This window comes from Marmota flaviventris, chromosome 13 (assembly GCF_047511675.1).
Source record: "Marmota flaviventris isolate mMarFla1 chromosome 13, mMarFla1.hap1, whole genome shotgun sequence".
In the NCBI taxonomy this organism is placed as follows: domain Eukaryota; kingdom Metazoa; phylum Chordata; class Mammalia; order Rodentia; family Sciuridae; genus Marmota; species Marmota flaviventris.
Window position 1 is genome coordinate 72,891,797 of NC_092510.1, and position 16,567 is coordinate 72,908,363.

A 16,567-nucleotide genomic window follows, 5' to 3' on the forward strand; every position below is an offset into this window, starting at 1 on the left:
CTGTATATTACCTTTCTTAATGCATGTCCCTGTTCCCCCCACCATTCTGAATGTTGGTTTGCCACTGAATGTGTATACATACGCAATCCTAACAACTTATTGTTTAGATTTACTTATTTTTAAATTTTATACCATTGGTAACATAAGGTGTGTATTCTTCAGCAACCTGATTTTTTTCTTTGCTCAAAATTATATTTGACATTTATCTATGGTGTTGTACAGCTAATTCATTAATTTTCAATGCTGTATATTACCTTTCTTAATATGCTGTAATTCTCTAATCACTTTTCTATCAATGGATATTTAATTTGTATTGGGTTATTGTTATTACAAGTTTGATGTGATGATTTTTGTACACGTCTCCTCATCAACACAGGCAAGAATTCCTCTAGGTTGCTGGTTTTGAAAATGTAGTCCTAGGGTCAGCAACATAAGCATCATCTGGCACCTTTCTAAAAATGTAAATTCTTGGGCTTCCCCACCAACCTACTAAGTCAGAAACTCTGGGGGAGAGCCCAGCAATTTGCTTTAATAAGCCCTCCAGAAAATTAAGATACATGCTAAAGTTTGAGACCTACAGCTCTGGAACTACTAAGCAGTAGTTACTAGATTCCTAGGTATGTAAACCATATTCTTTACTAGTTATACCAATTTTCTTCAAAAGTGGTTGTACCAATTCATTCCCACCAACAATGCATGAGATTCCCTATGGTTCTACACCTTCCCCAACACTTAGATTTGTCAGAATTTCTTATTATTGCTAATTCAGTGGTTACACAATTCATTGTGCTTTATACCTATTTTTTTTAGAGAACAACTTAATATGTTCAAAATTATTCATTCCCCTTCCATTCAGAAACTCCTCTCCCCTCCTCTCTTCTTCTTTCCTGTTTCCCCACTTCTGAGATGGAGTCTTTCCTGCCATCTTGTAGGCTAGAAATCTGGGTACTATGTTTTATATGCAGCCCCCTCTTCTAGATGACTCTTGACAGCGGCTTTCTAGAGACATCATGGTTGTCTGCCCTAGAGAGTGGCTCTACAAGTGGAAATGTCAGTTTGGAGAAAACTCAAGTGTCACAATAGGTGACATTTTAAGATAGTTTATAAACAACAGCTGGTCTTAAACCATGTCTTATTTTGTGCTGGGGTTGTGGCTCAGTGGTCGAGCGCTCGCCTAGCATGTGCGAGGCCCTGGGTTCAATCCTCAGCACCACATGAAAATAAATAAATAAAAATAAAGGTATTGTGTCTAACTACAACTAAAAAATTAATATTTTTTTTAAAAAAATAAGTCTGATTTGTATTGTAACTCACAAGTTAGTGAGGGCCTTTTCTTCCTGGGATCAAATGGGGATTATTTTGAATTGTTTCACATATAGGGAAGGACAAAGACACCCCCACCCACACAAGTTGTCTATAATTTCTGCCAGTTTTTACACTAGCTCTGGCTTTGGGCTCCCACTTCTGTTTGCTTAGATCAGTGAATGGATTTCCTTGTCTCTGTTTCTGGTGTTACTCTAGAAATAAGAATCAGATACTTTACATAATTTCCATCTATAAATAATAAATAACACTTTTCCAGCTGCTAGAAATATATTTCAGTGCTAGAAATCTATTTTAAGTGTTTTTTACCTTTTCTCCTTCATTCCTCTATCTGTCCTTCCATCTGGAACACGGATGCCACCTTAGACCATGGAGATAAGGGTATCTTCTAGGGATTGTAGGAAAACAAGATGGAAGGAATTGTGTCCCTGAGGGTTTTGGAAGTATCGCTACACTGTCAGCCCTGGTTTACTTAAAACTAGAGTTCTTGTGAGAGATAAATTAACTCCTTATTAAACCAATGTTGTTTTGAGTTTTTGTATTAACTCAAAGCTGAACTATATCCCAACTACACACAGGTTGCAATATACACGGCTTACCTACAGCACAGGTGAAAAAAAGTATTGCAAATAATGACTTAGTGTGAACCACACGCGTCTTAAGAATATTAAAAAAAAAAGTCAAGGGCTGGGGATGTGGCTCAAGCGGTAGCGTGCTCGCCTGGCATGCGTGCGGCCCAGGTTCGATCCTCAACACCACATACAAACAAAGATGTTGTGTCCGCCGGAAACTATAAATAAATAAATAAGTATTTTTTAAAAAGTCAAAATATTTATGATCGCAATTATTTGCTCCTTATTCATTTAACATTGAATTAGGCTGTGTGTTCTTGCTTCCTCATAACCTCATAGATAGGCCTGCCCCCTGGAGATTATAGTTCTTTGTGTTGTGTTTCTGTCTTATTCACTTCTAACTTCACCTTTATCCCTAACATCTTATTTGGCATTTTCTAATCCCTGTTCCTGTTCCAGGCCCTATTGTGGGTGCCGGGGCCATCTATAGATTAGATGCCCTTGGGTTGTCTCCGGTCCAGTTGATTTGGTCAAGGAAGAAAATGTATTGACCTCTCAGAAAATTCTGTGATTTGAGTAGTTTCACTCTGCAGGGGTTGTGAATACATTGGCACCACCCCTATCAAGTAGGAATCTTGACTTGGTGTATGGGACCAACTGTGGGGAGGCAAGTTTGGTAGAACCATTTCTTTTTTTATCTCCTTAGTGCCTAGCACAATGCCTAGTTCACTGGAAACCCCAAGAAAATTATTGTTGAGTGAACTCAAGTGAATTCCTTAGAAAATCAATTCATTAAACTCATGTTGGAATGCATAGTCAACAGCCCCCATGTTTAGAAACTATCAGCATGATTTGTGGCAACTTCTGATTTACTTCATTGAAGCGGGTAGGAGGTTAAAAAAAAATGTGTCCCCTTCCCAAGAAAGGAAAACCATGTCATGATTTTTAAAGTTGTTATTCAGAGCCAGTGTCTAGTTTCATCTTTTTCTGAACTTTAATGCAGAAAGAGAGAGAGAGAAAAAAAATCAACACAACCCCAAGGAAGGTTTGTTTTTTCCTTTCCTCTAGAAAGCAGCTGTCAGTTTAACTTATCCCAAAATACTGTCAGTGATGAGCATGACTGAAAATGCGTTTTATCTGTAATTAGAGAGATTACATTAAACACTATTATTTGCAGACACACATTGAATTAACCCTAATCGAGGCTAGCAAATAGTAGAGCCTGCCTATTTTTCGCCTCAAAATTTTTAGAAAATTGTGACAGTTGACACACGAGGGACAATGCTGACGAGATTTCTTTCCATCAAATGCCAGACAGTAATTGTAATTGCCTTTAAAAATGTTTTAAGCAGTTTCTTTAGTAAATCAGAAGTTGCCACAAATCATGCTGATAGTTTCTAAACATGGGGGCTGTTGACTGTGCATTCCAATATGAGTTTAATGAATTGATTTTCTAAGGAATTTAACTTTGCATCTGTTTTCAGGTGTAATTAATTCACTCTGATTAATGTGATTAGCATGGATATCAGTGGATTACACATGATGCCCTTTATTTATTCACTTATTTTTAATCTGCCACAACGTCCTCTGGGAAATTATGTAAGTGATTTCAGGGGACACATCATGCTGGTGGCTCAGATCACATCGGATTTCTGTAAAAGAATCCTGGTAGGAATTCACTGATTATTCAAAGATGGTGCAGCAATGTACTTTTGTTTGAGGGACTTATTGAAGTTTACACAGTCCCTGCCTTTAAGGAGCTTATAATCCAGAGGGGAAGATGAGACAAACATTCCAATGCAAGTCACTCACGAGGAACAACTTCTTTCTCTGAGCACCCCTCCCTGACTCTCCTAAAATAATGCTATTATTTGGGTATATCAGTGGTTCTTCTCTGTGCTAACACTTCTCACTCTCCTGAGCAGTCCCATATATGGCTTTAACTACTGCTCCCAAATCTGCATCTCCAGCTCAGTCTTATTCTGAGCTTCAGACCTGGAGGTGACAGATGCTTTCATCAAGATACCCCAAAGGTACTTCAGACTCAACATATCAGATCTAAATTGATGTCAGCCTAAATTCCTCCAAACTTCCTCCTCTTCCTGTCTTCCCAAGCCCTGTAAATGCATCCATCCATCCATCCAAGCTCAACTATTATCATAAATTTCAGTACAGAAAGGCATTCATTTATTTCCCATGGTTCTCAAACTTTAATATTCATCTTTAATATTCACTGAAATCTTCTGGAAAGCTTACTAAAATGTACTTTTTGATACTCCTGCCCAGAGATTCTGAAATCAGTAGTCTGGAGTGGGGCACATGAATGTGTATTTCTTATAAACTCACAGATGGCACCAATGCTTTTGGGCAAGGAACCATATTTTGAGAACCACTCCCTTATGTGAATAGCCATTTCTAGAGCATGAAGCCTGGGAGACAATCTCCTCTGAGGAGAGTATCCAGAGACAATATGAAGAAACGAAATAGCATGTGATCTAATTATTCCTTCAACTATCAACCATGTATCGAGTCCTGCCCTTTGCTTACGTATAGTGCAAGACACTGAGCTAGGCTCTGAGCTATAGTGCTGAGTAAAACCCTAACACATCCAAGTTTACAATCGAGTTTTCATTGAGTCTCAGCTGTCTCATCTGTAAAATGGGGATGATAATGCGACTGTGTATAGACTTTATGAGAGACATCAAATAGAAGACTACATTAAATACCTTGTTCAGTGCCTGGCACATTGATTTTCAATAAGGATACTTAATAAGTGGTAGTCAATTCTTATTATTTTTATGTTAGAATTATCCACTATAAAATGCTGTGTATATACTAGTAGTTATTTATTTTATTTCATTTTTGGTGTTGGGGATCCAGGGCTTCCTGCATACTATACAGGTGTTAGGGTGTTCTACCACTGAGCTACACCCCTACCTTTCATTATCATTATTATATTAGCATTATGTCAGAGACTCACTCAATGAGCTGACCCAGGTAGTTGATGAATTTTCAACAAATGTGAGAAGAGATTTCAAATAACTGAAGACTTGATAGAATTTGGATGTTTATAAAACACAGTTCCTTTCATTCTCTAAGATTATTGGGAGTTGAATAATAATAATAGTTTCTAAATTTCCCTCACAAGGGCCTTTGTCCAAGTTAGTATACTGTTTTATTATATGTAATTCTTCCAGATAAACTGGAATTGGCTGAGAAACTAAGAGGATCATCAAAATCTGATCTTCCCTACCAGATTTTAGGATTTCAAGTATTTCCTCTGAAAGGAAGTGGATATGTTTATATAGAAAGAAAACTATTTGTTACAGCCATTGAATTCTATAGAATCTTTAAAATGATATTAATTTGAATGTACTGATATAGAAAAATGATACTAATAGAAGGCATATTATATGGCAGTATGTATATAATTTTTTATTAAAGCATATAGTTTATTTGTGCATATGTATATAGAAAAACCCTAGAAAGATGTCCACCAAATTGTTAACGGTATTTATTTTTCTCTTAGGCTTAATCTCCAAAGACTAATCTATATTTTCTAGATTTTATTCAATGATTATATTTGATTAGTGTAATAAGTATTTAGAAAATAAAAAGAATGAGCGCGCAAGAATTAAAAGGGACAAGTAAATGGCAGAAGCCCTTCAACAACATTCCTCAAGCTTGAGCACACATTAGTATAACCCAGGGAGTTTTAAAAATATCTTAATGACCAAGCTGCACCCTTGATCAACTTAATCAGAATCTCTGGGGGCAGTAACCCAGGATTCAGGGTTTTAAATGTGTAGCCAACAAGAGAACCTTTGCTTTGAGAGGTCTCCTCCTGTGTTTCCCAGCTCTTGGAAGCACCTCCTTGAAGCTCTGTTTTACAGGGCATATCCATAGGTTCCCACAATCAAGCTAGTCACCTGGCCAGATTCCAGTGTTCCTTGGCTTGAGCTATCAACATGGTTTTATTCAGAGTTTAGAGCAATTTTAAGTGGATCAGGGCTATATGTCATTTGGGGCACTGGATGGGTATAGGGAGAGAAGTGGAAAAGAAGAAAGAGTTCAAATCCCTGGGTCCTTTGTGAGGTCTGTCCTCTAATAGCTGTGTGATCTTGGACAAATTACTCTCCTCTGAGCCTCACAGCTCTGCCTCTCTGGGTTGCTGTTAGAAGTAAGAGAACTAAAACACATGAAAAGAGTTTTGTAAAATGTAAAGTACTGTATAAACATTATTATTTTATTTTGCGACTATTAACAGAAAGAGTATGTTCAGGGCTGGGGTTGTGGCTCAGTGGCAGAGCACTTGCCTAGCATGTGTGAGGCACTGGGTTCAATTCTCAGCACCTCATATAAATAAATAAATAAAAGTCCATTGACAACTAAAAAATTAAAAAAAAAGAACATACTCAGGGAAAGATGATATCTGAAGACAAGAGAAAGCTCAACTTAGTCTCCCACAGGAAACTTAGGCCTCTGTATAGACACAGAATCTAAGTTCAAAGAGAATTTAATAAGGGGCAATACATGGGCTGGAATTAAAAGCAACTTGACAGGCCAAACAGGAAACACTTCTTTCTCAGAAATCCAGAGAAGAGACTCTGAGAAAGAGCTTCCCTTTACTTTTCTGATGGCTTCCAGGAATTTATCCCAAAGTAGTGATGTCCCAGAATAAATAGGTTTTCTTCTCATAATTAAGCCGGAGGTTCTGGGAATGGGCTGAGCACAAGGCTGAATTCATTACTGAGATTGCTTGCAATTTAATTCAGGTCTCAAGGAGGTGGTTCCTATGTGTCACCGGAAAAGAATCCTTGCATCTAGACAACAGTCTACATGTGTCTCTAGATTGACTTTGAAATGGGGATTTTTTTCCCCCTCTCAATTTATTCTCTGAAAATAATAGGCCTTGGGAGGAACTTCACTGCAACACTGTCTCTGGGAGGAGCTCAGCATTAGAGGGACCATCTGAGACATCATTCAACATGAGCAGTGACTGAGGAACGTTGAGTGCTCCTTAAGAATGGAGACCATGAATTTTCTATCTTTGTATTCCCTGCATGTCACATAGTGCTGGGCTTGAAAGAACACAGTGAATCATTGCTTTGTATGCTTCTCCTGAAGACACGTTTCTTAGTGTATGGTGGGGTGGGGCGAGGATTGACAAATATTTGTGGAATGGACAGCATTGCCACTGGTCTAATACACCAAAAATGTCATGCAAGTGTGTTTTCCCTTTGTTCATCTCAGCCCATGATTGGCTGCAACTTGTGCCATAAAATGGATTTATTGTCTACATTTTTAGGGTTAAGATTGGTCTACACTGAAGAAAAACCATAGTGTTTGTATGGTGAATTCTTTCTGTATTATATAACCAGAACTTCACAACTTTAGGAAAATGCCTATTACATTCTTCCAGACAGGAGATAAAGGAAACCAAAGCAAAGAGAGTGGGCGTGAGAGGGAAACAAGTGGGACACTTTCATACCTGGTTTCTGGTGGATGGTGAGGTTATTCACTGACACCTGATGATGAGGTTATTCACTGACATATGAAGGACCTGTGGTTTTGAGGGGAAGTGTGATGAGTGTAGTTATGGAGACCGTTGAAAATGCAAAGATGAAACTCAGAGGCGACTATTGGGTGTGTATATATATATATATATATATATATATATATATATATATATATATATATATATATATTCTTCTTGGGAAGGCATCAGCACATACCAGTAATAAAACTTAGTACAAGGAAAAGAGTGGTGAGGGCAGTTTTAGGGGGATACTGGTGGCAAAGGCTAGTAGCACAGGATGGAAGAGAAAGATGAAAATGGACCCAACCAGCATGAAAAAAAGACAAATAGGGTAGAAGGGGACAAGAGGTCAAGGAGAGATTTAAAGACAGAAAGACTTGTTAAATGCTAATGGGAGAAAAATGACAAGAGAGACCTTCTGGGCATCTCTGTACATATCTGTCACTACATCTGACCACAAAAACCTTTAGAGAATAATCATAATTGTTTTATTTTTATGTCTTTAAAATCTACCACATATTACTGTCTTGGCCAACTCAAACTCAAAATCATACAGAAAATGGAATTCTGGGAAATGTAGTTCTCAGTTTATCCATGCTGACATAGAACAAGCCAGCACAGTCCATCCCTTGTCAACTTAGCATCTGCACACATACTTCTTTAATTGTGTTTAATTTCCAAATAAAAAATGTAACAAGACCATGATTCAACTAATGGTTTTTACCACTCATCTGGCACTAAGCTGAGTCTTCAAAAGGCTATTACCAAATTTTATCAGTTCAGCTGCATTCAGGTTATGGGAAGACCACTACTGTGTTTGTTCTCTGTAAAATGAGCTCCTGGGTCCAGAAGCAAATGTCTATGAGAGACCCTGATGCCATAACAAATAAGGCATTCTGTAAGAACAGTGTACTTCTCCTTCTGAGGTAGAAATAGTCTGATACAATCACTTTAATCTAGGTGCCCATCTCCAGTCGGTATTGGTCTTTGCTGTTGACAGTTGGAGACTCAACCATGGAGGGAACCAGATAGGCTTTGGTGAGAGAAAGTTCATGTTGCTGAATAACCTCTATCCTTCTATCTCTACAGCCACGTCCACCATATTTATGGTTGTGCTTGGCAAGGACAGGAATAACAGGGGGAAGAGGCTGACTGAAATCCACAAAACATATCATCTTGTCTACCTGATTCGTAACTTTTTTTCTTTGGTAAGGTTGCCCTTTGATGAGAGCATTCACCTGACACAAATATTGTCACGCTTTCTGCTCCTTGGTGCATATCTTCATACCTCTTCTCTAGACTTCATTGTTTCCAGTTTTCCTATCATCTTCCTTTCTCAGTTCTTGAGCAATAGACCAAACCATTAGTCACTGTCATGACTTGATTGATCCTTAATTCTGACTGACCGTTTCCAGACAAATTAACTAACAAGTACACTGCCCACTGGGAATCTTTCCTTTCAACACTGTCCTTCATAAGACACATCTAAGTGGGTGGGGCTACAGTGCTGCAAGTATACTATTGCAGCTTCTTCCAGCATTTTTAGAAGACATATTTGTAAACCTAGCTCCATTTTCCCCCTTTCCTCAATCCACCCTAAGAGGAAATTTGCACAGACTGAGGGAGGAGAAAAACAGAAGTAGGGCTCATGGGAATCTGAGCCACTTGCTGACGCAATTGAATTTGTGTCTTCAGGACCTGTTTGAGGCTGATCTCATGCATATCACTGCCACTTGATGGCAAAGGGTTGATGTGCACACCCAACATTATAGCCTGTTAGTTCAGACATCACCCACTTTGTAATTGGCAGCTTAGGTTGTATGGTAACTTGGTATTCCATAGTTAAGTGTTTAGTCTCTACTAGGGCTTAATAGCAAGCCTGAAGCCATTTCTCAAAGGAAGAAGAATAATTAGGAGAGAAAATGATATACTTTTGTTCCAGAATCCCAAAGGTTTGGACTCTGACTCACCCATATGTTCATACAGTTGCCATATATGCTATAATGAATCTCTGTCACAGACACTCCAAGAACCATTGTATCTGCTGGATCAGACAACCACTTTTGGTGGTCTTTACTAGTGGACATTGATTGAGAAAAAAGTATTTGCCCCACCAATAGCTGCCAGTGGATATGTTGTTTTGCTTCAGCAAACAATATATATCTGGAGCTGAGGCAAGATAAGCAGTCATAAAGAAGTGCTATTGGCAGGGTGTGGTGCCTGAGGATGGCAGATCCCAAGTTTGAGGCCAGCAGGGGAAATCTAGTAAGATCCTGTCTCAAAAGAAAATTTAAAAGGCCTGGGGGAATAGCTCAATGTAGAGCACTCGCATAGCATTCCAGAGGCCCTAACCAGCGACTCCCAGGACAACAGCAGCAGCAGGGCCTTTAATCTCTAGCACAGCAATTTTTTTAAAGGAAGGAAAGAAAGAAAGAAAGAAGGAAGGAAGAAAGGAGTGCTATTGACATATTGACAGAGTGGATAAAATCAAGAGCAAGTTAGACCCATTGAGAACCTCTGGATTTGTCCACTGCACATCTGACCATAACAACCTTCACAGCATAATGGGGTGGCTCATGTCCATCTTCCATATTGTGCATGTTCCTCTTTGGAGCCAACTCTGACCCTGAGTCACAGAGGTAATGGAGAACTGGAAGCACCATTGCCAGCTTAACCAAGTTGACCCAGCATGAGCCAGTACACTGAGTTTTGGGTTGTGGTGTTATTATTATTATTATTATTATTATTATTATTATTATTATTATTTCTTTAACATACACACTTACATGTTTATCCCTTTTCATGTATGATTTAGTTCACAATTTTTAAAAGATTTAAAATTAATATTTAGAAGCTCTTAGAATAGAGATATTTGTTTTAAAATTATTGGTGACTGGGAAGAATTATGTTTTAAGTATGCACACTCTTCCCTTTTCTGAAAAGGGGACTCCTGAGTGCTGAACTCAGCCTGAGGATGGAAACTATAGGGGGGATTATGGGATGGGGTCTAAGGATGAGTGGATGGAGCTGAAGGGGAGTATGAGTCTGGAGAACAATCCTGGAGGGAGGAGGAAGCTCTCTGAAGAGAGAGGAATGCTGTTCTCCACAATGGATATGTGGGGGAAGAAGAGAGGTATTTAAATGGGATTTTATTGATTTTTGAAATAGGATTTTTGTCACAAAAAACTTTTTCTACTAGTCCCTTGGAATTTGAGGTGGACTTTTCTTCCATGCGTGGAAGAGATGCATTGACACTGGGAAAACCTCAGTGTCAAGTGCAGCCTCAAGGGCAGGCCTGGTGCAGGAGCTGTGGCTGCTCCCCAGAAGCCTGCTACACCCCAGTTGCACTGGGAATAAAACAGTGTGGAGCAGTGTTATGAAAACACAGCGAACAGTTTCAGGCCTGCAAGAAGACACTTGGAAACAGATTGTCCTTTGTTTCAGGGGGACAAAGCCCTGAATAGGCGTTTTAGTTACACAAATATAAAACAAGCTTCCACTCATTGTTCTTGGGAAGATGTGTGATGTAACCTAAATGCTGATATTTCAGCCTAAAAAGCTAAGTGACTGTGCTTTAATATAAATTGTCCTGGTGAGGTTTTAGCAGCCAGAATTACGCACCTGCAAACTTTGTTGCTTCTTTGGGGAAAATGTTTATTTTCTCTGTACAGAATTAAACTGGATTTTCTATACCTTGAAACAGTTGCTTATTCTTGTTGAGATGTATGTTCCCTTGTGTGCAGAATTAGGGAATCATGAGGAAGAGAAAAGCAAGAGGAAGATGAAAGAAAGTAAGACCTTTTCCTTACCCTGAAATAGTCTTTGAAGACTGGGCTTGGCTGGCTGCATGCTAGCTAGTTAATGTTCTATACGTGGGTCATGTGATTAAGAACATGGGCTCTAGAGTTAGATCACTGCCATTCAAATTCCCCTCTTCCATTTATAGGCTGTGTTGCCTTAGGTAAATAATCTATCATTTCTGTTCTTCACTTTTCTCATTTCAAAACTGGGTAAGACTAAGGTTATTGAAAGAATTGAAAACGGTGTGGAGAGAGGTTAGCACAATGATTGACATGTAGTGAACTGAATAAATTTTAGATATGTTATTATCTTGATATCAAGACAGAATAATCTAGAAAATATTAACATTGGGTCATCCGTGGTATAATTATTTTCTTGGAACCAGAAGGTAAGGCCACACTCCTGTGCATAGGTTGGAGTCTCTTTGGAAGAATGGAAATTCCCAGTGCCAATCATCCTAAGTTGTGAATCTTCCAGAAACAGATGTTAGAATGAAAAGCCAAGGGTGAATAGTGGAAGGGGAAAAAAAGGAGGCCAGAAAAGAGTGAGTCAAAAATACTTTCAATGAAGTCACAGATCTCCTGAGAGAAATGAAGAAACCATCTCTGAGATTAATGGTGGAGCCAGAAATAAGACCCTCAAAAACCAAAAGAGAGGAAGGCTCTTCAACTGTGATGAAGGGAGATGCTTCAGAGTAAGAAGCTTGCTTGAGTAGAGGGGAGTTGGAATCTGCAGCATCTCGAGCAATGCTCTCAGTTTCTGAGGAATACACTGTAAAAGCTGTGGTTCCCAAAGCCATTACTGCCCATTGAACCACTCTTTACAACTTGGCACAGATGGGCGGGGTTGTGGCTCAGCGGTAGAGCACTCGCCTAGCACGTGCGAGGCGCTGGGTTCAATCCTTAGCACCACATAACAATAAATAAAAATAAAGATATTGTGTCCAACTACAACTAAAAATATATTTTTTAAAAAAACTTAGCACAGAACAATTTTATTGTACTCATTGTTCCTCTGGGATTAGGAACTGGAGTGTAGCAGGGATGGTCTGCTTCTGCTCTCTGATGCCTGGGTCCCAGGCTGCTAAGGCCTGAGGGCCAGGGGTGACTTGATGGCTGCAGTTGAAACCATCTGGAGCTGTTTGTGGTCAATGCCGGTTGAGTCTGGGCCACAGTTGGGCTCTCTGTCAGCTGGAAAAAGCACAAATGACCTCTCCATGTGGTGTCTCTGTGTGAGCTAGTTTGGTTTTCCTTACTGCTTGGTGGCTGGGTTCCAAAAGAACACCCCATGAGAGCCAAGCAGAAACTTTATCACTTTGTATCACCTAACCTTGGAAGTCACAAGGGATCACTTCTTCCAAGATCACAAGCCCACCCGGGATTCTAGAGAAGAGAACATAGATTGCACTTTTCTATGGAAAGACAGCCAACATCACATTGTAAAAAGAGCATGTGGAATGAGAGTAATTCTTTTGGTCATCTGTGGAAAATGTAATTTGCCTCAGATGAATGATACTACTAAACTTTTGTCTTGCCTGGACCTTGGGGATTCTTTTTATGTTCCTCAGCAGTTGAGAATCCAAAGCTAAAAGAGTAAGGTATTGCCCAATTGGGAGTCCAATAGCCCAGAATTTCTTTAAAAGTTAGATTGAATAAAATAGGCTGGATGATAGATAATTACCTGGAAAGAAGAATTTCTTCCAGCACAGAGAGTGGAAGAATAGGGACCAAACATCATTTTGGAAAGATGAGAAGCAATGGAAGCAGGTCCTGATTGAAGGAGCAACTGAGAAAACAATGCAGACGAACAGAGAATGGGGAGAAGTGGCAGAGCAGCCAAGGCCACCAAAGGAAAATAAACGTGTCTGTGAAATCTAGGTAAACCTTGGCCAAAATTAACCAATATGAATTTAGAGTAATAGGCAGCAAACTTTTTTTTCAATTAGGGGAGTCATTAACTAAGAGAAATTATTTATGTGGTATTAACATCAAGTGTTCGGACATATTTGGGAGTAAAACCTCAAAAAGGAGCCAGTATGGGCCATACGTCTGTGAGATGGGTGGTACTGCCAAACTGCATCATGATTTACCATCACCATATCCCATTATTTTGTTACAATAGGTATATCACATTCATTATTTATTATGTTAGTTTGAGTTTTTTTAAGAGAGAAGAAGCTCTCCCCTTCTTTTTTTTTTAATATTTATTTTTTAGTTTTCAGCAGACACAACATCTTTGTTTGTATGTGGTGCTTAGGATCGAACCCGGGCCATACGCATGCCAGGCGAGTGCTACCGCTTGAGCCACATCCCCAGCCCCCAATTTTTTTTTTTTTTTTTTTTTTTTGGTGTGGTACTGGGGTTTGAACCCAGGGCCTTGTGCATGTGAGGCAAGCACTCTACCAATTGAGCTATATCCCCAGCCCTTTGAGTTATTTTTTAAATGTTCATTTATTTATTACAATGAATATCCATCATCTTATTTTGTGTGGTTTCTGAATCTAGATTATACTTTCTAGAATTTGTCAAACTATTTAGTCATCCCTTCCTGGAACACTGTAGCACCAGGTGGCAGCAAAATCTGAAGGCTGAGATAAATTTCTTGGCAGAGAAGTAAACACCTAATTAAGAATTTACTTCAAATTTCAGGATGGTCAATAAGGAGGAACAAACACACGATTTCCTCACTCCCCTTGTAAATGTTGTTATTATGTTCAGCCTCTCTCTCTTTCTCAGTAAGTGATTTTCTAAATCCTGTATACACTTGTCCTTTCCCTACCTCATCACCACCCTGCCCTACACTCTCATACACTCTTGCAAAAAGAAAAGTCAGCTAGAAATCAATGGTTCTGGAGTGAGGTTCAGAAGAGCAAGAACAAGGGTAGCCCAGGTCATAGACAGCCAGCAGCAAATACCTAAATAGAATGTGTTAGGAAAACCTAGGATCTAAAGGAATAGAGATCAAGTTCAAACACCAATTCCAAAGTGCTGGGAGCAGAATCAAAGTCAGGTACCCAAAGGGGTCAGAGGAGAGATGTAAATAAAGCAAGAACAGGTAAGAAACACAATAATGACTCACCCTTCCAGGTCAGTGAGGCCCTGTGTGTGGTTGTTTTGAGCTGGCCCAGAGACAGAGAAGGAGCTAGGCTTGTGTTGTTTTCTTAAATGCATCCAAGAGTTGAACATGTAAGCTGTGCAAAATTCTTCATTCCACTTTTTTTTATAAGCAGACTGAGTGCTTGGAAACTTCTCTGGGTTTCCCGGTACTTGCTGGGTGACCCAAACTTGCTGTTTGCAAGCTTGAGGTGACTCCTTCATCAGAAGAGAGTGTGAGTGCTAATATGGTCTTGCTGGGCGAGATGGTAGTGATTTGGAATGGCAGGTCCAATTTGCTCTTATTTAAGAAGCACTGCCTTAGTCACTTAGATTTTTATCTGGCCAGAGCTTAGTACTTAAGCTGTCAACCTGGATAGAGATGCATAGTTTTTAAACACAAATACGAAATCATTTTAAAGTCCATTAAACAGATTTTTCAGTTGGAAAGTAACTCAAAATTGCCAACCAACTTTATTTTAGATGTTTCCTTAATCGTGACACAGTTCCAAATAGTATTTTTCAATAATTATATTTTGCAAGCATCTTTAAAAACAAGTATAGAGCTTTTAGTCATTTTAAATCCTTTTTCTTAGTTCTTATAAAAGTCCAGGATTTAGTCCTTGGAACATGTATCAAACCCTCAAATTAGACACCATCATTTGAAGAATCCTTAAAAGGTTTGGAAAGGAGGCTATTGTAATCTTTCTTTATTCCAGGAGCTTTCCACACAGCTGCATATTTCACTGTATGGCTGTAAAAATGGATTTTCATGTCATACGCCTAGAGAAACAGCAGTCTTTGTTCATGGAGCCTTTCAGAAGATTTACAGGTGTTAACAGGTGGAAGAATTCCAGCTTTTGCTCTTAGGAAGAAAAGATCTATTGTGGTCAGTAACCACCTCTTGAGAAGTAGCTGTGTTTATGCCTGGCCTTGCAAACCAAGAGGTGGACTGTCTTCACAGAACAGGTGTCTGTGGACAACTAGCAAACAAGATGGAGTCAAGGTAGCTTCTGGAGAAGGGTTTTTGAGTACTGAGAGGCCCCAAAAGTGGCCTTGGTGTGATCATCAGGGGCTACACCTCAGAAGCCTGATTCAGCCACATGTTAAGAGGTCTCTCTCTCTCTCTCTCTCTCTCTCTCTCTCTCTCTCTCTCTCTCTCTCTCTCTCGGACACCACTAACAAGTTCTGATGTATAAATCAGGAAGCTCATTTATTAACTTATAACCAGGGACATGGATCCTTTGGTAGATATATTTGTCATCTATAGACAGATCTACACAATTATTATCAAAAGTCTACAGCTTCACATAAGCATAAACTCAGATCAAGGAGCATTAGTACAGAATTCAAGTGTTTGGTAGCTTTATCATAGATAGAGCCCACTATACCACAAGGAACAAGACAGATTAAATCGCTCTCTTGTTTCTTTATCTAGACTTGATCTAATAGCTTTTCTAGCTTTGACATTTTACACTCTATTTCAACTTGATTTCCATTTTCTTCTGGTGCACATGGAAACATAATAGGAACTCACAAGGGTCAGACAAACCACAAGAGTAGAAAACTGTGTCTCAAGATAGACGAGGACAAGGAAAGAATACCCTTAATTACTTTGCATGACTTCATGTCTCTAGACCTAGGTAAATTACCCAAAAATGTGCAAGAAATGGTTGATCATCCTCTGAGACATTTGAAGACATTGTAGAGATGAGATCAAGTGTTTGAACGCTAGAAACAAGCAAATGCTCTGATTTAATAAATAGAGAAATGATTCCAATCTGAAAGGATAGGAAAATGAGTTTAAGGTACATATCTGGAAAAGTTTGGGCAGATTATTGAGTCCAGAAAAGACTTCAGTGATCCCACGAAGCAACAGAGTTCACTACCAATGCAGCAATCACACCAGCTTACCATCTGTGTTCTGGGTTGGTCTGTCAGCCAACCAATTTATTTATTGGTTTATCAGATTTGAGATCAGATACAGATATTTCAATGTATGGCTGTCACAAAATCAGCTGGCTGGTATTATATTTTCTTTCTATGTTCCAAATCAGTTCATATAGCAGCAAATACTTATTCATCAAATCTGAATAAAATTCTGAGTCCTTCCTGCAGAAGAATCTGAAGGCAATCTTTTAGTTTTAGTAAGATTTTATTATCTTTCTTTGGAGCATCTCTAAATTCTCCTTTCAGAATTGTCTTCTGAAGTTTACTTCTTTTCCACAGGTATAAAATCA